Source organism: Hyperolius riggenbachi, chromosome 9, assembly GCF_040937935.1.
Source record: "Hyperolius riggenbachi isolate aHypRig1 chromosome 9, aHypRig1.pri, whole genome shotgun sequence".
In the NCBI taxonomy this organism is placed as follows: domain Eukaryota; kingdom Metazoa; phylum Chordata; class Amphibia; order Anura; family Hyperoliidae; genus Hyperolius; species Hyperolius riggenbachi.
In genome coordinates, this window is record NC_090654.1 from 230718329 (window position 1) to 230739575 (window position 21247).

General features: G+C 45.0%; 1 protein-coding gene across 3 annotated transcripts in view; it reads right to left on the reverse strand.

The window, feature by feature from the left end:
* TTBK2 (tau tubulin kinase 2) overlaps nucleotides 1-21247 on the reverse strand; it is a 214666-nt gene that overhangs the window by 179566 nt on the left and 13853 nt on the right. Inside the window, exon 1 of one of the 3 annotated variants that reach the window (XM_068254141.1) lies at nucleotides 18339-18384. The exons of the other annotated variants lie outside the window; for them this stretch is intronic. The gene's annotated coding sequence lies outside the window, so the exon portion shown is untranslated. Of the gene's footprint in view, nucleotides 1-18338; nucleotides 18385-21247 lie in introns of those variants that run through there. 3 annotated transcript variants of the gene reach the window in all.

A 21247-nucleotide genomic window follows, 5' to 3' on the forward strand; every position in this document is an offset into this window, starting at 1 on the left:
AGGTTGTCGTGCAGAATGCGTGGGCAGATAGTATTAAAGGCCGAGCTGAAGTCCAGGAGAAGAGCTCTAGCATATGAGTTTGGCTTGTCGAGGTGGTTAGTGATAAACTCCAGGCAGATGTTGATAGCATCGTCAGTGGACCTGTTTGCTCTGTACGTGAACTGGAGAGGGTCCAGTCGGTCCAGAGTAACATTCTTGAGAAGCAACAGTACCGCTCTTTCAAAAGTCTTCATGACCACCGATGTTAGGGCAACGGGCCTGAAGTTGTTTAGGTCAGAAACCCCTTGCTTTTTTGGGATGGGGATGATGGTGGATTCCTTGAAGCAAGTAGGGACTTTCCCTTCGGTGAGGGACCTGGCGAAGATAGAGGTCAGGACAGGGGCCAGCTGACGTGCGCAGGACTTCAGACATGCAGGTGATACACCATCAGGGCCAGATGCTTTCCTGGCATTCAAGGAAGACAAGAGGTGCAGAACAATGGCCTCGGATACTGTCAAGGGGGGGCATGTGCTCGGGCTAGGTTTAATGCTCTTATAGGCAGAGAGGGGGGGGGGGGGAGTGAGGAGTAGATGGCCCCCCAGAGGTGCCCGGAACCTCAAACCTGCAATAAAAGTTACTGAGTTCCTCAGCTAGCTCGGAGCAGGGGGTAGCCTGTTGGGAAGGAGGCTTGTAGCTGGTGGCAGCCTTCAGGCCCTTCCAGACAGCCCGAGGGTCGTTTGAGCGGAGATTGTTCTGAATTCTTTCAGCATAAGACCGTTTTGCGGCACGGAGTTCCCTGTTGAGGGAGTTCCTTGCCGTTCTGAAGTCCTCCAGGGAGCCAGACATGTGTGCTGCTTCCTTGCGACTCCGCAGTTGGCGCAGCTTGTTTGAAAACCACGGTTTGTTATTGGGGTAAATCTTGAAGGACTTGGTGCGTACACAGGATTCCTCACAGAAGCTGATATAGGATGAGACAGTATCAGCCCACTCCTCTAAGTCGGGTGATTCTAGCGCCTTCCAGTCCGTACAGTCAAAACACGCCTGGAGTTGGAGTTTGGCTTCATTAGACCACACTTTGGTGGACCTCAGGACCGGTTTCGCTGACTCAAGGCGCCGTCTATAGGTAGGAACCAGATGTATGAGGCAGTGGTCAGAGGAACCGAGAGCTGCCCACGAGGCGGCCTTGTAAGCATCCTTTAGGAGGTGTATAACAGTGGTCTAGAGTGCTAGAGTTCCTGGTGGGGCAGTCCACGTGCTGGAGGTAGCGTGGGAGCTCATGCCGGAGGTTGGCTTTGTTGAAGTCACCCATAATGATAAACAAAGAGTCTGGAAGGGACACCTCCCACTGTGTGATGGTGTCACTGAGGTCACGCTGGGCAGTTTTAACATCGGCATCAGGCGGAATATACACGCCCCCGAGGACGTAGGAGGTGAACTCTCTGGGTGAGTATGAGGGCCTGCAATTGATGAGTAGTAGTTCGAGGTTGGGGGTGCACTCTTTAGCTAGCACTGACGTGTTTGGGCTCCATGCAGAGCTGACATAGAAGCAGATGCCCCCACCTTTCTTTTTCCCTGAGAGGGTGGGATCGCGGTCCGCACGTATAATGTTGAAGCCCGGGAGGAGGAGGGCATTGTCTGGAATGTCCTCTTGCAGCCACGTTTCCGTGAAGCAGATGACTGGAGTATTATTGCCGAGTTCCCTCTTGTTGCTGAGAAGGCGAAGTTCGTCCAACTTGTTAGGGAGGGAGCGGACATTTGCCAGGAGGGCTGAGGGAATAGCTGAGCGCAGGCCCCTTTTCCTCAGCCTCACAAGAGTTCCCGCGCGGCAACCCCTACGCCGCTGACCTGACCGGTCCGGTGGGTCAGAACTGGTGAGATTTTGGACGTGGCTCCAGACAGAGTTGTAGAGGAGACCACCATCAGGGATGGAGGAGCTGCAGGATTCCCAGAGGGTGAGCTGCAGCCTGGTGTAGGCAGTGCGGGGCATGAGGTGTGGTGAAGGGGGGAAGTGGGCAGCCATTTCGATGTGGGGGGCAACCTCCAGTGCGTATGCAGTATAGCATCGGTGAGTGCACCAGCAGACAGAGAGGGCAGCAGGCAGGCAATAGTCCCGCTGTCCCGGTGCTCACAGAGGCACAGTGACAGAGGGGGCAGCAGGCAGGGTGGCAGAGAGGGCAGCAGGCAGGCAATGGTCACCCTACATACAACTAAAAGAAGAGTAGCAGCAGAGTACCTTTGGCGATCCTGGAAACACGCGACGACCAGATGGAGGCCCATTTAGCCCAGGAGCTCAGTCAGGTGATGGCAGACCGGCAGAACAAGGCAAGGAGGGAGTAGTATCCGCTTGGTGCAGTAGTAGAACTCATGTTTTCCCCCCTCACTTCTCTTGCTCATTGTATATTCATTATCTGCCCTCCTCCCAGAGTCTTCACACACTTCCACTGAGGTGTATACTGCACTTTTTTTTTTTTATTTACACATCCAATCACTGAGTCACCTCAGCCTTGCTTGTAAACACAAGTAATCAGAGGATGTTTCTGATAAGCAGCTAGGCAGGGAAATAAATGGAAGAGGAGGAATATATTATTTATATATAAAATGAACTCCCAGCATTCAAATCTTTGGCACTGTTTGGCACTAGGGCCAGTGCTCCTAAAGTATGTGATAACTACAAACCATAACAGCAGAAAAAAAGTTTTGCAAGTGTTGAATGCAGGATTAGCATCTTTATCACTTAATACACTCAGACCAGTTGCTGTTCCCAACATACGCATTTTACCTGAAAGTTTTTGCACAATGCACTGCTATGGAAAGAACGCATACTAACGCATACCAACGCATTAAGTGTAAAAGTGGTGTCAGACTTTTAGTCAGAACACAATCTCCATTCTCATGATGGGTCAGTGACTTCAGAGTATTGGAGACAAAGGATCACAGCAGGTCAACCAGGGAAGCGTATAAAAGTAAATAAATCTGGTAGCTTCCAGTTGGCAAAACAGGGCACATGTAAAGTTACAGATGGTTAACTAAAACATACTTCTGCAAAGTCATCACTCAGGGGTCTTTCACACTAGCCAACGTGTGCACTAACCCAATTTCGTGCACGCATTATGAATCATGGCATGACGTCGGGAAGTTGTGGTTCAACGTATATCAGCAGCGTTAGTTCTAATTCGCCCGACGGGGGCGATTGCGCCATACGATTCAAAGCTCCCAGATGTGCTACAACAGAACACTCTGGAACGCTTTGGATAATGTGAAAGGTAAGATAAAGTCAATAGACTTTCAGGTTACCCTTCTAACCGCATACTAGGAGTAATCTGTCAAAATCTACGGAACAGCTCCTAGTGTGTAGCCCTACATCACATATAGGCAAGCAGAGAGTGCAGATTGTATATAATGTAACCAATAACTTCTGCTGTGAAACTTTGTACCCATGAGATATATTTATACTAATGGAACCCAATTTATTGCGACTTGATCCCAAGATCATACAGGTGGTAGGTGACTATCCACATATAGCGGCGAAAAGGGCACCCAACCTGCGTGACATGTTGGTAAGATCTGAGTTTAGATCCACCACAGTTTAATCATCACATATGTGGTTGGGCCCCTCAACACGTCCCCATGGTATGTTTCATGTGCAAAATGTACAGTGTGCCATCTGGTTGATCGGGTAAATAGTTTTTCAGATTCTCAATCAAGGAAAACTTAAGATATACGGTCTTTTATAAATTGCGAGAGCAAATTTGTGGTGTACATGATTGAGTGTCCATGCGGACTTAAGTACATCGGAAAAACGACACGCATGTTAAAACAAAGAATACAACAGCATGTGGGTAATATTAAAGAAGGGGATGAAACCAGCCCATTGGTGTTGCATTTAAGACTATTCCATCAAATGGATCCCGACACCCTAAGGTTTAAGGGGATTATTAAGATGCCCATTCCAACAAGGGGGGGGGGGAATCTGGACAGACGGCTATGTCAGATAGAATCAACTTGGATCTTTAGACTAGCTACGGTGATCCCTAGGGGATTAAATTCTGAACTCCCTCTAGCTCCTTTTTTACCTATTTAATTATGGGAGTGACAGTTTATGGAAAAGGGATGTTTGTGATGGTATGAATGCTCCTCCACTTTATATTGATATATGATATGTGATTAATATATGTCTGTACTGATGGAGTCCCTTTAAAATAGTATCTGATGCTGCTGACAATGATGGACGTTGTAAACAACATGAATGTGCTGCCAGTAAGTTAGCCCCTAGGAAATACTCGTTTTGGGGGGCACCCACTGCGGGTAACGTATTGCTGCAGTAACATAGCCATATGAACAATCAGGTTCAATAAACATTGATTCCTTAGTTTTGTTTCTTAACAAGTGGAATTTGATAATCCTGATATGTGCCCAGCAAAAATGGAGAACTAACCAGCAGGAGGAGTTTCAAGTGCCACAAGTAACTGTTGGTTTACTCGCTGTGGAGAGGAGGCTTGACCAATGGATAAGGAGTGGAGGCGGGGATATGCAGATGTAGCAGGGAAGGTTGGCTTTTAAAAGTAACATGACGGTGCTGCTCACGTGACCGTCTGAGGAAGCCCGATGGGCGGGCGATACTAGTTACGGAAGCGAGCCGAAGTGACGTCACCCGCTGCGCGTCTCGACAGCGCATGGATCCGTCTTAGCGTGGACTTTGATGTTTATGAGAGGAGAGGCGAGTAGTGGCCGGAGGAGTCCTGAGGAGTCCGCAGGAACATCTGAGTGTCCCAAGGAGGTGGTGAGAGCCCTCCGGGCAATGCATTTAGAGTGTGCATAAGAGCTGAGGTGAAGAGGTTTGCGTGGAGGTGGTGAGAGCCCTCCAGTTCTTGCTGAACGCTGCTTTGCTGAACTATGCTGACTTATGCTTGCTATGTTGAACATTAATCGGACTAATACCTGGGGGCCCCCAATGCATGGACTAATACAACTGCATGCCTATCTCCACTCCCCCTGAGCTCATCCTTGAACATATCTGCATATAGAGTGCATAAACTGTTTGTAAAAACGGGAATTGCTAACCTGGAATAAACTGGGACAATTTATTACTTGCCACATACAGCAGTATCTAATTTGGATCTGAGGCTATAGCCCACACATGGCAGAGGAACATTGCTATTGGCATTGGAATTACTCCCGGGAGTGCAATATCTGAGTGTGTGGGGTGCATGTGAGTGCAGTGTGAGTGACATGGCCGGCTGTGTATGCCAGGTTAATATACACTCTGAGGCTCGTTTTTTATGGGGGTAAATGGGGGGATTTTGTATGCAGATTCAATAAAAATTAAATGTGTTTATTGTAGACTGAGTGATACAGTTTTTTACTAATGGAACCCAGTGATGACAGGACAAACTTCATTCACTGCACCTGCATTTAGAGTTTGTCAGCAGAAAGAGCAGTTATTTCATAAATTGTGCAGATGACAGTAGTGTCTGGGAACTAGGTAACAAGACGGAAAATGGGTCATAGAGCTTGCCAGTTTTCTACCAGGAGCCGACTAATGTATGTCTATGGCCAGCTAAAGGTTGCTGGTGGAATCCAGCTACAAAAGCTTTGTAGCTTCTTACCATGGTCTGTATACCAGTGACAGTACAGCATCACTCTAAAGCTACTGGCTTGGGACAAGAGTACTATAGATACCGCTTGGCTATAGCCAAGAAGCATGTAATGTTTGATGGAGAGAAAAAAGGACAATGGGCAGAAAACAAGCAATTGGCATTGGGAGGGACAAGTAGGTGAACAATGCAGTCATTGGTCCTAATTTGTTTGTTTAGCGATCTAGCTTACTGAATCACTTCATTATGTTCTAAAAAGGGAAGGAAGGAGGGTTGGCAGCTGTACAATTCAGGGCTGTGGCGTCGGTACAAAAATCCTCCGACCCCAACTCCTCAGTTTATTAAAACACCGACTCCAACTCCAGGTACCCAAAATTTCTCTGACTCCAACTCCACAGCCCTGGTAAAATTGCCGGATTTTCGACCGAGGTAGTGCCAAACAACTGTTTCAGCTGAAGACTCTGTACAAGGCCTAGTGCACAAGGCTTTGCTTGAGGGGTGTGCATGCATTTTACCTTATAGGAGCGTGTGGCTGGAGAAGTGGGGTGTCATTGCAAAGTTTTTAAAAGTTGCTTGGTGTTGACAAGTGGGCATCCCTAAGTGGGGCTCACTACTTGGTTTTGCCAGGTTGCTTGGCATCCAGCAGTGTACCTTGAAACAGGAAATTGAGTGCGGTAATTTGGGTGCCGGAGTTCTGCTCTAGTATAGCCAAACTCCAACCAGTGGTAAGCAGTAGTCAATCTGGCGCCCCTGATGCCAATGCTAGCTGAAGCTACCAAGTTAACGGTAGAAGGGGTGATCAATCTGGCTCCAGAGTTTGGACTTTGTGGCTGGGGTAGCGTCGGTGAATCCAGAGGCAGCATTAGTGGCGGATTAGTCCAGCTACAGTGTAGCCAAGCTCTGGGTAGTGGCAGTGAACCGTGGGGAGGTTAGTATTATGCATAGGCATAGTTGGGGAGTTTATAGTGGTGGATGAGTCCAGCTACAGTGTAGCCAAGCTCTTGTTAGTGGCAGTGAATCGCAGGGAGGTTAGGGTTAGGAATAGGCGTAGTTGGGTAGGTTAGTGTTAGGTGTAGGTAGGGGAGGGCTAATGTGAGGGGAGGCTATATTAAAAATTCGGTAGCATTACCGATATTCTACTATTGGCTTCATCTGGTACCCAAATTACCGGACACCTTTTTTTATGCACACATGTGGCTCCACTTCTTGGGTTTTCTAATAGACAGCAATCAGATGTCTAGCAACAATGTCTTGCCAATGACATCCTCAGGAGGTTTCAAAAGTCAACAGCAGCATAATGAAAAGAATTATGCAAGATGTCCAGCAGAAATCTGTTGTGGCTTTAGACATCACAGCACTAACCATAGCTAGATGGAAGCATTAGTAATACATTCCACAATAGTTGCAATGCAGGGTTAGCAGATTTCTGGAGTAACACAACAACCTTGAAATGTTCTTCTGCTTAGAAAAAAACGTGAAGAACATAATATCCAACAAACAAGACTGACACAGCCATTTAGACACTACGGTACTATAGGTTCTTGGTGTGGGTGGACATTTCTTGGATATGCTAGCTATCTTGCTGACAGAATCCCAGCATGCTCCAGCGTCTGCAGAAATCTGACACATCTCAGCATCCTCTGTGTGCCATCAGCCATGCCTTTATTATGGAACTAGCACAAGTTGACTGCTGCAGTTGGTGCGTACAGCAAATTCTGTTTCTGCCTGGCCTGTCACTGAAAATTATTCCTTATGCCTCTATTTCACCAAATCTGTGTAATCTGTATGGTGAACGTATTTGATAAATAGAGCTGCACAATCACGGAACGTCTGAATATAATTATCTGGATCAATTACAGCTCTGGCCACTAAGATGATCGATTCCCTGAAAAATGGCCAGAAAGAACGGATGCGTAGTTTACAAAACACTGAGACATTAAATTATTCTGTAACCGTGCAGATTACAGACGGCCAGATCTCTCAGTAAAAGAGAAATGGGTGCCGCCAATGAACAGCCCGAGTGCTGAATGTAAACCTGGCCAGTCTATACAGCTACATATAGCTTACAGGTGGAGATGCGCACTTGTAAAAAAGGTGCCTGGTAAAAAGGGGACCGGCTATAGACGCTAGTAGAATATGTATAAAATTACCGATATTCTAATAGGTCATTTCAATAATATCAGGAAAGATTAGATCAGGGGTAGGGAACCTTGGCTCTCCAGCTGTGATAAAACTACAAATCCCAGCATGCATTTGCCTTTATTATTCATGACTTTGGCTGTCAGACTCCTGCAATGCACTGTGGGACTTGTAGTTCCTTAACAGCTGGAGAGCCAAGGTTCCCTACCCCTGGATTAGATATTTTATTATGACTTAATCTAAACCTACTGTCACACACAGTCCTCCGTACCCCTATCAATGACTAGCACTAACTGATCCCTCCTAGCTCTGCCTAACCTTAGGACACCCCTGGTGCTGCCTAACACTATAAATCCCCTCCGTGGTGCCTAACCTTATATAACTACCCCCTACCTAAGCCTATCAGCCAACGTCAAGGCCGCCCAGTTGCCTGTTATGTTAAACGGATGCCGGAGGCACCCTTTCTAATAATGATAGCTAATTTGCAGTATGTTGGACAAAGTTAAGTCCTAGTCCCTGATTAATACCCCACACTGACTTACAACATCCAGCATCACTGTCTTACCCGTCTAAATTGCTTGTTGCCTTCTCCTCTCCTGCCTCAACTTCCTAGTATCTTCATCCGTTACCTTCGCGATATTGGATCCTGGAGCTCACGCCATTCCTTACAACACTAAGGCCCAGTTCACACTTGCATTAGGGTGGCAAACAGGTCCGTGAAAACCGATCTGATTACCGGTTGATTGGATCCGTTGCTACTCTGTTTCCGTTCCATTTCCCCCCGCAAGACCTCCACCCTCAAAGTGGATTTTTCTATTTAGAACAATCCAATTCTTCACTAGTGTGAAGTTTCTTCACTAGTGTGAAGAAACGTTCCGTTTTCTCGTTGCTCCCAATGCAGCGCCTAAGTTTCTGTTTCCGTCCCACTGGACTCAGCAGTCTGGAAAATTGGTGCAGAACCAAAGTTGCGGTCCGGTCAGCAGATTGTGCGGAACAGATCTGTTTGAATTGAGGGATGTGAACAGATCCATAGGTTAACATTGGATCCGTTCCCTTCTGATCCGGGAACAGGCCGTTTTTTTACCTCTAATCTGAACTGGGCCTTACCAATAAAAAATATATTTGTAAACACTGGTTTGATTCATAATGATGGACTTCTCTGTAATTGGACAGGCTGTGACGTATAATTTTCCATTATGAACATCTAAAACCTGTGGTATACCCTTTATTATTGCCCTCTATTATAAGTCCACGACTACCATGTGATATTTCCCACAATTTTTTTATTTCACTACTGTGTGTTACGCTATATCTTGTGACTGGTCACAAACAATTGACATTGCATAAGGCCCCTTCCCCACACGTACATTGCTAGTCGTGTTTTCAGCTAAACACATTCAAGGGCATCAGAAGTGCACAAACAGCATTGTTTCAAACCATGTGGTGCGATTCAGCTCCATAACGCAACACGTGGTTTCATACAATATTGCGCACACGCAGTGCAATCGCAATCATAGATCAACAGGATCTGCACCGCATCAGTAAGTTGCTACGGTCATCAGCGCAACGCAATATTGCATGCAACCACGTGTTGTGTTATGGAGCTGACTTGCACCACACAGTTTGTAACAATGCTGTCTGTGCACATCTGATGCCCTTGCGTGTGTTTAGCTGAAAACACGACTAGCAATATATGTGTGGAGAAGGGATCTTATGCAATGTCAATTGTTTAACAACAACAACCAACATTTGTAAAGTGCTTTTCTCCCGTAGGACTCAAAGCGCATAAGCATGGCTCAGACCATCGTGGTACAGAGGAAGAATATTATAAGTCCGGAAATACCAGGCTAAACAGGTGCCTTTTCAGTCTGTATTTGAATAACTCCAGGGATGGGGCTATCTTTACTGGGTGTGGCAGGGAGTTCCAAAGAGTGGGGGCAGCATGATAGAAATCTCTGTCTCCAGAGGTTTTGAGGTGCACTCTGGGAGTGACCAAGTTTATAGAACTTGCTGATCTGAGGTTGTGAGAGGTGTGGTGCAGCTTCAGCAAGTCCTTCATGTATCCAGGGCCCAGATTGTGCAGGGATTTGAATGTCAGCAGTCCAATCTTGAAGAATATTCTCCATTCTACTGGTAGCAAGTGCAGTGAAGGATCGGTGTAATGTGACAGTGACGAGGCTGGTTTGTTAGCAATCTAGCAGCAGCATTCCGCATTAATTGCAGGCGGAGCAGGTTGTTTTTGTGGAGGCCAGCATAAAGGGCATTGCAGTAGTCCTGCTGTGATGTGATGAAGGCGTGAACTAGGGTTGGAAGATCCTGTGGGGGAATCAGATATGTAATGTTTGCAATGTTCTTCAGATGAAAGTAGATAGATTAGACTATGGATGAAATTTGGTTTCTAAAACTCAATTCTCCATTGATTAGCACATCAAGGCTGCGCACAAGGTTGGAGCTGTTTATGTGTGAATTCCTCCAGCCCTATAAGCATGTGCGAGTCCCTCGCCGTCCTACTGCAGTCTGCTGTTAGCCACGATCAGGCCCATTAATAGGCTCAGTCGTGTAAGGGACAAGTCACAAGATATAGCGTAACACAGAGTAGTAAAATAAAAATAAAAAAAGTGGGAAATATCACATGGTAGTCATAGACTTACAGTGGCTTGCAAAAGTGGGGTGTGCGTAATTCATCCCCGAGTCAATACTTTGTAGAACCACCTTTTGCTGCAATTACAGCTGCCAGTCTTTAAGGGTATGTCTACCAGCTTTGCACATCTAGAGACTGAAATCCTTGTCCATTCTTCTTTGCAAAACAGCTCCAGCTCAGTCAGATTAGATGGACAGCTTTTGTGAACAGCAGTTTTGATCTTGCCACAGATTCTTGATTGATTTAGATCTGGACTTTGACTGGGCCATTCTAACACATGGATATGTTTTGTTTTAAACCATTCCATTTTTGCCCTGGCTTTAGGTTTAGGGTCGTTGTCCTGCTGGAAGGTCAACCTCCGTCCCAGTCTCAAGTCTTTTGCAGACTCCAAGAGGATTTCTTCCAAGATTGCCCTGTATTTGTCTTCATCCATCTTCCCATCAACTCTGACCATCTTCCCTGTCTCTGCTGAAGAGAAGCACCCCCAGAGCATGATGCTGCCACCACCATATTTGACAGTGGGGATGGTGTGTTCAGAGTGATGTCCAGTCTTAGTTTTCCGCCACACATAGCGTTTTTCATTTTGGCCAAAGAGTGCTATTTTGGTCTCATCTGACCAGAGCACCTTCTTCCACATGGTTGCTGTGTCCCCCACATAGCTTGTGGCAAACTGCAAACGGGAGTTCTTATGCTTTTCTGTTAACAATAGCTTTCTTGCCACTCTTCCATAATGGGCAATTTTGTGCAGTGCACGACTAATAGTTGTCCAATGGACACATTCTCCCACCTGAGCTGTAGATCTCTGCAGCTCGTCCAGAGTCATCATAAGCCTCTTGATTGCATTTCTGATCAGCGCTCTCCTTGTTCGGCCTGTGAGTTTAGGTGGATGGCCATGTCTTGGTAGGTTTACAATTGTGCCATATTCCTTCCATTTCTGAATGATTGATTGAACAGTGCTCCATGGGATGTTCAAGGCTTTGGAAATCTTTTTGTAGCCTAAGTCCGCTTTAAATTTCTCAATAACTTTATCCTTGACCTGTCTGGTGTGTTCTTTGGACTTCATGGTGTTGTTGCTCCCAATATTCTCTTAGACAACCTCTGAGGCCGTCACAGAGCTTCTGTATTTGTACTGACATTAGATTACACACAGGTGCACTCTATTTAGTCATTAGCACTCATCAGGCAATGTCTATGGGCAACTGACTGCACTCAGACCAAAGGGGGCTGAATCATTACGCACACCCCACTTTGCAGTTATTTATTTGTAAAAAATGTTTGGAATCATGTATGATTTTTGTTCCACTTCTCACGTGTACACCACTTTGTATTGGTCTTTCACATGGAATTCCAATAAAATTGATTCATGTTTGTGTCAGTAATGTGGCAAAATGTGGAAAACTTCAAGGGGGCCGAATACTTTTGCAAGCCACTGTATAATAGAGAGCAATAATAAAGGGTATACCACATGTTTATTATGGCAAATTATACGTCACAGCCCCGTCAATTTACAGAGAAGTCTAGAATTATGAATCAAACCAGGTGTTTACAAATATATTTTTTATTGGTAACGCACAAGCAGGGAAAGGGCCATACTTAATGCTACTACTGCAGTTCCATTTAGAAACAATGTCGTCCCTTTTAAGATTCAGTTGCCTTGCTAATAAAACATTTGAAGCAAACTGATCCATGCATGGAGTTATGGCTATGGTAGGGTCATAAAAGCCAGAGCTATTTCCATTGGACAGAGACACACAAAAGAAAAAAAAAGTCTCTGTGTATATAAACCAAAGAAAAAGTAAAAGTATTACATAATATGCAAGTGATCTAAAAAAAGTGAACAGCAATAGAGGGACAAGGAGGTTGTGTCACTCACACTGATGCCCAACAGGTGCTTCACGGCTCTGGAACTGGTGTGCCGCTTGTGAATCAGACATATTAGATTACTATCATTATAGCAAATTAGCAGAATGACAAAGCAGCAGTTCCCGTGGCAAACAGAGGGGAAAAAGAAACCAAACAAGCCAGCCTTACAACTGTATTATGTTCAGCCCATAGAAGGGGGGGGGGGGAGAGGGAGAGAGACAGAGACAGACAGAGACAGAGAGAGATGCAAGTCCAGATCCAGCAAAGTATATATACCATTTCAACAATTAAGGTTAGATTTTAGAATCTATGCCAATTTCAGAATACCCAAGCAGCTCGGGGTGACACAAAACCACTAGAGTGTAGGGGGCCAAAAAAAGACAGAAAAGCCCTCCTACTAAAAAGCAATGCTTAATGTGGTTTGCATGCACAGAAGGCACAGATTGACGTGACTGAGCCTGTTACTGGGGCTGATCATGGCTAAGGGCAGACCACAGGAGGACGGCGAGGGACTTGCACATGCTTATAGGGCTGGAGGAAGCCCTGGGTAAATATCAAATCTTTACATATCACTATCTCTGGTACACTTTAAAAAAAGAAGGTACCGTATATATTCGCATATAAGCTGCCCCACGTATAAGCTGAGGTACCCACTTTTCCCTCAGAAACCAGGAAAAAGTAATTGACTTGCGTATAAGCCCCCTCTCCAGCAGCCATGTCTGCCCCCAGTACACGTTATCTCCTCTCCCCATAGCCAGATGTGCACCAAGGATGATACAGCTGTGTCTCTAGGTTCCACTAGATGATGACATACATATGAGACACAGCAAGTGCTAGGAGATGGTGGTCCACGGACACAGCAGGGAAGCAGCTGGCATAAGCAGGATCACTAGTGCAAGATCCTTATGCTCCTCTGCCAGTAACAAAACCTGCTCCATTATCCGTTCTGCTCCGCTGACTGGCATATAAGCTGAGAGGGTAACTTTTATGCCCAAAAATTAGGCTTATACGCGAGTTTATACAGTATTTGCGATAACTCATATTTAAGCGTGTAGCTGTGTGGCGCCACGCCAGTTGTTGAATGTTAATTTTGTTGTTTTATGTTCACTTTTTGCTTTATAAAGACAATAAAATTGATCCGTTAGAAAGTGTGTTGCTGTGGTTACCCACAATACACCACTGCTGAATATGCAAATTATTTCTATGCCTCTGAAGCCAGGCTTACATCCAGAGCCGCTGGTGTATATGTTGTATAGCAAACCTATAGCTTTAAAATTATACAGAGCCACATCAACCCAACATGCTGACAGTGTTTCGGACTGTTGGTCCTCCTGATTGCATGGCAGGGATTGATATGGCTCTATGGGATTGGACCAGAACAGATGCCAATTTCAGGAGCAAAGAAGCATATTTGGTTGTCCTTTCCATCCAGTTATCTCACGTGTTTAATTGCCTATTTCAATGTGTTGCTTCCTCAGTCATGTCCTCCTACAACCTTAAGGGCCCATTTCCACTATCGCGAATTTGCATGTGTTTTTCGCACGCGAATTCGCATAGCAATACAAGTGAATGGGACTGTTTCCACTTGTCAGGATTCCTTTGCATTTTTCTGTGCAGAAAAATTCGCATGGCAGAGCCATCAGAATTCACATACCGCATACCGCTATGCGAATCGCATACAATGTAATTAATAGGAAATTCGCATGCGGTTTGGGTATGCGAATTTTTATGCTAATTCGCATGCGAATTCGCATAGAAGCAATGGAGAAATCACACCAGCACTGCCATGGTTAAATTCGCATACATCGTCATCCATGCGAATTCGCATAAAAATTTGCATGAAAATTCGCATAGGCCCGCATGCGAAATTCGCATCCGCATGCGAATTTTTCCCGCGACGATTCCCACCGCACAAGTGGAAATGCAGCCTAAAGCACACCTGAAATGAAAGGGACATGGAGGTTAACCTATTTATTTCTTTTTAAGCCATACATACAATTCTGACTGGATGTGCTGCATGTTTGTTTCAAGTGTGTGATTCAGATACTACTAAGTGCTGGCCCCTTTCCACCAGTATTATAGCCATATGTGCCCCTAATGTCCACCCCTCCCCCACTACAATAGCCATATGTGCTCTTAATGACCACCCCTCCCCCCCCAATATGATAGCCATATGTGCCCCTAATAGCAGGAAACAAAGCAAGCGCTCACCAATATGGGCCGCATCTGAATGACTCACCACCTCATATGCACCGCTTAAATAGCTCAAATACACACTCAGCAATCAGACAGATGCAAAACATATGCAAAACTAAACTAAATACTTACCATGCAAAACAGGATAGCACAATGGGTGCTGCTAGCCTGGTAGTTACAGAACTGTGGATACAAAATATAGGTAAAAGGCTGCGCATCCCTGACCCAATGCTGTACAATTGAATGGTTAATCGCTGTGGCGCACACCGCCCCCCCTGAACTAAAATGTACGCCCGCATCCAAACAATGCAATACTGGTCTATGGAGAAATTTTAGCTTCCATCATAGTTTTGCATGCAAAAATATAGATATACTGGACATCTGCACCAACGTTGAGGTAAATCTCCAGAGCAGATGTCCTAACACTAAACTGACCTAAGTTAAAAGCAAATGTCTTTACCCTGGCAGCAGCTACGCTAAAATGTGTAACTTACATTCAATACAGACAGCAGGAAACAAAGCAAGCGCTCACCAATATGGGCCGCATCTGAATGACTCACCACCTCATATGCACCGCTTAAATAGCTCAAATACACACTCAGCAATCAGACAGATGCAAAACATATGCAAAACTAAACTAAATACTTACCATGCAAAACAGGATAGCACAATGGGTGCTGCTAGCCTGGTAGTTACAGAACTGTGGATACAAAGTATAGGTAAAAGGCTGCGCATCCCTGACCCAATACTGTACAATTGAATGGTTAATCGCTGTGGCGCACACCGCCCCCCCTGGACATCTGCACCAACGTTGAGGTAAATCTCCAGAGCAGATCTGCTCTGGAGATTCACCTCAACGTTGGTGCAGATGTCCAGTATATCTATATTTTTGCATGCAAAACTATGATGGAAGCTAAAATTTCTCCATAGACCAGTATTGCATTGTTTGGATGCGGGCGTACATTTTAGTCCAGGGGGGGCGGTGTGCGCCACAGCGATTAACCATTCAATTGTACAGTATTGTGCTATCCTGTTTTGCATGGTAAGTATTTAGTTTAGTTTTGCATATGTTTTGCATCTGTCTGATTGCTGAGTGTGTATTTGAGCTATTTAAGCGGTGCATATGAGGTGGTGAGTCATTCAGATGCGGCCCATATTGGTGAGCGCTTGCTTTGTTTCCTGCTGTCTGTATTGAATGTAAGTTACACATTTTAGCGTAGCTGCTGCCAGGGTAAAGACATTTGCTTTTAACTTAGGTCAGTTTAGTGTTAGGACATCTGCTCTGGAGATTTACCTCAACGTTGGTGCAGATGTCCAGTATATCTATATTTAGCAAAACTATGATGGAAGCTAAAATTTCTCCATAGACCAGTATTGCATTGTTTGGATGCGGGCGTACATTTTAGTCCAGGGGGGGCGGTGTGCGCCACAGCGATTAACCATTCAATTGTACAGTATTGGGTCAGGGATGCGCAGCCTTTTACCTATATTTTATATGTGCCCCTAATGTCCACCCCTCCCCCACTACAATAGCCATATGAGCTCCTAATGACCACCCCTCCCTCCAATATGATAGCCATATGTGCCCCTAATATCCCCCTCCCCCACTATAGTAGCCATATGGGCAGGCCCCTTATGTCCCCCCCTCATATGATAGCTATATGGGCCCCTATGTCTCCCCTCCCCGCACTATGGTAACCAGCCATATGTGCCCCTAATGTCTTCCCCTCCTTCCAGTGCAAAAGCTATACGTGCCACTAACAAACCTTCCCCCCCCCCTTTCGTGTGCTTGCGGCCCCCTCTCCCTCACACAGCCTTATGGAGCTGATAGGAGACAAGCAGCAGCAGCACACTCAGACCTGCTACGAGTTCCAAGCCATGCAGGTCCGTTGGTCTCCTCTGTAGTGCCGCTGTTCTCCATTTCCTGCTTCTTCCATCGGGCACTAGAGCCAAAATGCAGAAGCAGGAAGTGGAGAACAGCGGCACTACAGAGCAGGGCTGTGGAGTCAAGAGTCGGAGCAACTTTGGGTACTCGGAGTTGGAGTCGGAGATTTCATAAACTGAGGATTCGGAAGATTTTTGTACCGACCCCACAGCCCTGCTACAGAGGAGACCAACAGACCTGCATGGCTTGGAACTCGTAGCAGGTCTGAGTGTGCTGCTGCATGTCTCCCATCAGCTCCATAACGCTGCAGGAGGGAGGGGAGGCTGCGCGCACACGAGTGGAGCTGGTGGGGCCTCTGCCTTGGAGGGAGCACCATTTAGGGGGAAGAGAGGGACAATTTGGGGCCTCTAATGCCCCCTTTGCCCATATCGAAGCGCTGGCCCTGCTACTGGCGCTAGTACCGGTAATATTGCGATGCACTGCCTGGGCACAGCAATATTAGCATAGGTTTCTGTACCAGAACAATATTCAGAAACATGGGTACATAGAGTACCTGCACCACTTAGACCTTGTTCACTTTTTTTTTTAATGCAAGGGTTGATAAACCTTTACAAAGGGCATTTAATAATTTGTTGCCTCTGCTCAGTGACCATCTATTAAGTTTCCCAGAGTTAAAATACATGAACTACTGACTTTTTTTTATCTCCTTCTGCTCTCAGAAGTTGCATTCTGCCAGGAAAACTTTTGCGGCTGTCATCTGCTTATCAGTGATGTTTACTATATTCCCCACAATGTGCTATCAAGACAGAAGCTGTCACTTCCATGCCTAAAAATGAACTATTTCAGGCAGCAAAATACAAGTAAAACAGCCTGGTTATTAATATGGTTTGCACTGTACATACAAGTTTATCTCATGTCTCTAAGAATATCAGACACCAGGGCATTCTTCAGTTCTAGTTTGCTATAATGTGATTAAGTATTTTTTTACCAATTCTACCCGCTTCCTCAACTACAACTAAAGCGTGCACCTCCAATAGTATCTCATTGCAAAGGCTGGATGCTTAGGGGTAATCCTGAACTCTTAGCTGTTATTCAAACTTCATAACTTACTAACTGTTTTCTGCAACAGACAACCAGACAGGTTTATGGATCCTATAATAACTATAAGATCCGTTCAGACACGTTCATTTTGTCAGTTGGGATAGTGAAATGTGAAGTCCCACCCTGCATGATTACTCCTGACACCGCATGGAACTCAGTCATGTCATAGGTATGCCATCTGTGGCATCTCCGTTACAACAGACACAGTGGATTGTACATTGGATGTGCTGTAACCATTCACACTGTGGCAGTGGTCTAGTGTGAACCCATCTGTAGATGCAATTAAATATAGAATATTTACAACATATGACTGGATCCAGAATAGGATACAGAGAGTGGAGTGAAGCAATGTAATACTCATAAAAATGCACACTTTACTGTTATAAATAACTTCTAACTGGCAAGTGTGCAGAGTAGTGCCTAAAATACCACTCGGCCTGGCACACTCCCATCACATGACTATAGCACATAGCAATGGTCCCCCTAACTCGTATAATCCCACAGTCAAGGTAAAGGGGGTTCGGTAGAAATATCTACCAACTTGGCACTTCTAGACCATCACTCAGCATGTTGGGAGCAACACCACCAGATTATGGGGGAATGCACAGAAAGGGTCACAGAGGAGAGTCAGGAAATAGTGGGAAGAACTCAGTAATTATTTTCAAATACAACTTTGCAGACAACCAAACACTCATATTCCCTTAATAATCCTTTCTGAACACTGCCACTGACTTCATCCACCTCCACTCTATACATCTTTTTCTACAACAAGCTCTATCCATACATCATTAGAGGTGGGCTGAAATGTTCACATTGGGTGGTTTTCTTGCTCCACGGGAAGGATTCCTGTGGATTAATTGATTAATTAAACTGACAAGTAATCATTAGCCTTTTAAGTCCATTAATCCTATGCAAAGTTAGGGTATTTCCCAACTACCACCTTTTCTCTTCACATGAAGTTATTTTATCCTTTAGGCCTCTTTTCCATGGGCAGTTGAACTGTGTGCTCAGCAAGCAGTTGCCAGGCACTAGCAAGCAGTTGTGAGAGTTTGAGAGGCTTTTCACTGGCCATCTACTGCTTAAAGAAAACCTGAACTGAACATTAAAAGTCAAAAAAAGCATACACAAGTCATACTTACCTTCCATGTAGTCTACTCCTCAGTGTCTTTCTCCTGTCCCGCGTCCTGTTTGTTCACTGTGATCAAGGGAATTTTCCGTCCTCCATTTTGAAAATGGCCATTACCCATAACAACTTTCTGGTCAGCACACAGTTAAACTGTAACATCGCCCACTTGAGCCATAGGGAAACATGGACATTACCTGGTACACCAGTTTTCCTCTCAGCTATAACTGACAGCAACTGATATTTTATTGACAGCAACTGATATATTTCAGGTCTGACAAAATATTGTCAGAACTGGAAGGGATCATTGTCAGAAGAAAATGGTGAGCTTCTGAGAGGAACTGATGGCAAGGTAACTATGTAATGTTCATTTGAAGTTACCTCATGTGTTTATTTTAAATATTTTTACTCAGTACAGGTTCTCTTTAAGGAAAAGGAGCCTTGCCTTGGTCACCTCCTCACACTCTCACGCCATGACTCTTCACCATTACTATACTTTCCTGAAATTCTGTTCTGCATTACATTATCATGCTGCTCACACAGGCACTTCAAAATATGCTTCTAAAGCCTCGTACACACGCTTGATTTCCTGGAACGACGGGTCCGTCAGACCCTCCCGCTGGGCGGGCGTTCCAGCGACAGTACAGTCTATCTGCAGACTGATAAGGCTGTTTCTGAACGATCCGCTGCCTGACAGACTGTACACATGTCGTTCCAGGAAATTAGTTTTACTCACTTGGGGCTTCTACCAGCTCCGCGCAGCCGTCCCATGCCCTCGCAGTCAATCACGGATCCTCCTGTCCCCTGCCGCCAGCTAGTTTCGTTTCGCCGACAGACCTGGCCATGCGTAGCCTTCTTCACGTTCCCGTTCACAATAGCGCCCTGTGTCTGCGCAGGACGCTATTGCAGATGGGAACACGAAAAGGAGATGCGAAGGAGGAGACACGTGGCCAGGCCTGCCTAGGTGCAGAAAGCCTGTCGAAGAAAAAAACTAGCTGGCGGAGGGGGACAGGAGGATCTGTGACTGACTGCAAGGGCACAGGACGGCTGCAGGGGGCTGGTAGAACAACCCCTGGTGAGTAAAATATTTTGTTATCCCTGGCTTGCCCAATCACACTATTTTTTTTGTCCATTCTTACTTTAAGGGGCACTATGGTGAAAAATTGTAAAATTTAAAATATGTGCAAACGTAGACAAATAAGAAGTACCGGTAAGTGTGTTTCTCCCAGAGTAAAATGAGCCATAAATTACTTTTCTCCTATGTTGCTGTCACTTACAGTAAGTAGTAGAAATATGACAGAAGTGAAAGGTTTTGGACTAGTCCATCTCTTCATAGGGGATTCTCAGCAAGGCTTTTATGCTTTAAATCCTTTTTAGGGAATATTTTTATAAACAATGATGCTGGCCAGCTTCCCTGCCCGCTACACAGTTTTTTGGAAGTTGGACAGAGTAACTGCCATTCACTAAGTGCTTTTGAAAATAAATAAATCCCTGAGAATCCCCTATGAAGAGATGGACTAGTCCAAACCCTGCAGCTTCTGTCAGATTTCAACTACCTACTGTAAGTGAGCGCAACATAGGAGAAAAGTAATTTTACTCTGGAAAAAATGTAATTCTTATTTATTTATGTTTGCACATATTTTAAATTTTACAATTATTTGCCATAGTGCCCCTTTAAGCTATGTAGTAGAAGGGTAAACTGAATAAATATACTTTGACTGGATATTTTACTGAGTCCCTCATTATTTGAAATAGTAAGCTGGGACAAAAAGTCCTGGTGTTACGAAGCCCCTAAAAAGTCCTGGTGAAAGTAATTATCTTAAAAATTCACATAATTAAGTCCACTGAGGACAGCAGTGTGCAAAACAGTTTGGGTTAAAGTCACACTGCACCATTTTGATTTCTTTTGCCAAGGATTTTCATATAGAGCGCCGTTTTAAGCTTGGGGTACCCTGCAATCTAGGTCCCCATGTGTACGTTTTATTGATTTAAAAAAAAAAAGTCTACCCTAAAAAGGTGGCTATAGAATGACTATCCGATTCACTATTTATTATCAAATCGGATGAAAATCAGTGCCGCCACACAAGTTTGTCCGACTAAGCGTTCAACTTATTTCAGACCTAAATTTGTTCAATGTATCAATCAGACTTGCTAGCAAATCTCGGGCTGACGCAGTCGATCAGGTAAAAGCGTGCGATAATTGTGAGCGAACACAGGGGAACCCCCGGTTTCTGTCCCCTCTAATGTAAATGTGCTCCCATGCATCAAAATACTTTACCTGTCCACTGCTGCCTGCCAGTGTGCCCATACATCTTCCGTTTCCACATTGCCGCCCCACGTGGCTACAAATGTATAGCATATGAGGCTTGTGCGTGACATCACAATTTTTCTTTCAAAATGTATTTTTGATTGACAAGCACAGATAATAGATTATTGCTCTCCCGCAGCCCTATATTTTTTATTACAGTAACTTATAGTATTAAAGAGAGCATCAGCACAGAGGTCAAGGAAATGGCATTGTTCATAAGAGAATGAAGATGGCAGCCTCTGTATTCCTCTCATTTCAGGTGCCCTTTAATAAGGGCTGTGGAGTCGGTACAAAAATCATCTGACCAACTCCTCAGTTTATGAAATCGCCCACTCAGACTCCAGGTACCCAAAATTGCTCCGACTACTCAACTCTGAATCCTTAGTTTAATACATACCAGGGCTGTGGTACAAAAAAA